The 2,001-nt window shown below is 39.7% G+C and overlaps 1 pseudogene; it reads left to right on the top strand.

The window, feature by feature from the left end:
- Window positions 1–486: 486 nt before the first annotated feature.
- Window positions 487–573, top strand: LOC133063032 (small nucleolar RNA SNORA11; annotated as a pseudogene).
- The last annotated feature ends 1,428 nt before the right edge of the window (window positions 574–2,001 follow it).

Here is a 2,001-nt window from a genome sequence, read left to right as displayed (position 1 = left end):
CCGTCAAGTCCAAAGTCACCTACCACTCAAGAAAAACTATAACACAAACATGCAACAGTCACCTACAATAACAGTTGAGAACCAGGAAAAGACACTGCTGAAAGAATTTTTAAAGACAGAAACAAATGGGAAAACTCTATATTGATGGATTGGAAGACATAATATGGTTAAGATGTCCAATTTCTATCAATGGTGGTGCCATAAAAAAATTTGAGAAAGAGAATGAATGAGAGGTCACGTTATTAGAAAATAACTTTGAAAAAAAGACTAAGAGATGTGAATGGACAGGGGAAAACAGGCAGGAATGAAAAATGGATGCTGGACTTGACATGTGGGCCTCTCCAGCCCTTCCCTCCTATTGTCTGAGTTTAGTGGGGGTTGAAATATGGGAAGAGATCAAGGGAATTGATCTCTACATCCACTTCCTTGCCCCATCCCTATTTAAATCCATCCTCTTTAACCATGTCATTTTTCTTTTTCACTTAAAATGTCTTTCACCTGACATAAATCTAGGTTCATGGTGACAAGGGGCACAAAACTTGCAGCCTTCCTGAGAACAAACACCCAACACATCCCCTGCACCTCCATGTAGCTGCTGGGCAGGACCAATGGAATGGGGCTGAATATTGGAAGAAAAGCTACAGTATTTAGCGGGGGAGCTTGCCACCTACAGCCTGTCTGGTCCATGCATGGGTGGACCATGAGAGACCTTATAAAGGCTCTGAATGGAGAAAGAAAAATAGATTCCAAGTATATGCCATTCTGGAAAAAAAGCAAAACTATGGAAACAATGATAAAATCATTGGTTGCCAGGAGATTTGGGGGAAATGAATAAAGACTACAGCTTTTATAAGCAGTGAATATACTTTGAATGACATTATAATGATGGATATATGTTATTAAACATTTGTCCAAACCCATAGAATATGCAACACTACTTATTTCATTAAGGTTAACCCTAAGATGAACTGGAGGGGGCGGGAAGTCTGTGATTTTTGTTATCTTCCCCACTCTGCCCAATAGAAAACACAGTAATCAATTCTCTGTCCCAAATTATTTATAAATATGTTGAAAAACTCTATCCTCAGGTTTGATGTGTTCAGTGTACACTTCCTTTCTCTCCACTTTCTAAGCTGAAAACAATACCCTATCAGTTATCACCCAATGAGCTGTTAAACATTCAAGGTTGCAGTTTCTCCACAAAGTGAAGAGAACGCCATAGAATGTCTTAAAAGAAAACATACACTTCAGAAAAATGTGGAATGTGGGGAATGATGGGGAACAAACTTCCCCCACCCCAAGGAGGAGAGACTTATAAGACTACATTGTGTTTCTAGTAGACAAATTAGCAGGACCTGTCCAAGTGATTTTTGCATAAACAACAAAGACCTCTCCAAGTATTTCCTTCAGTCCATTGAGCAGTAAGCCCCAAAGCAGCTCTGACTGGGAGGAAGAAGCCAGAGGCTATCAGCCAAGGGACACTTGAGTCTTTGCTTTTATGTCATTTATTTCTTTTAAGTGACCTCTGCCACTGTGGCTTTATGTGTGGGCACTCGTCCTTTACAAGCAAATACAATTGTGAGGCATTTTCCTCTGTGTATAGTCAGATAATGAATTCTTCCTGTTGAAAAGTGACCTCAAGAGCCCAGGACCTCATTTCATTTCAATTTGTGCCAATGAACCGCTTGACAAATTGCTCTTTTTAGAGTCACGTATAACTTTGGGTTTTAGTCCTAAGCTTTGTTGTGCTTCTGACAAGGACAAATCAGGCTGTACAATGTGTTTCCTATCCTCTGCAGGGCCAGTGATTACAGAATCAGCTGGGTGGGATCAGCATTGAGTATTTTGCTGTGATTCATTTGCTTTGAGTACAATTACTTCAAAATCACAAAGTCCTGGATGGGCTAAAATCACCAAACAGAAAGCAAACTTACTTTTAAATATATAAACACACAAAGATACACACATATGTGAAGAGTCCTGATTCAAGAGTGTTCTTGG

Source organism: Dama dama, chromosome 9, assembly GCF_033118175.1.
Source record: "Dama dama isolate Ldn47 chromosome 9, ASM3311817v1, whole genome shotgun sequence".
Classification (NCBI taxonomy): domain Eukaryota; kingdom Metazoa; phylum Chordata; class Mammalia; order Artiodactyla; family Cervidae; genus Dama; species Dama dama.
Note: the sequence above shows the minus strand (reverse complement) of the source record. Positions and strands in the feature narration are given on the sequence as shown.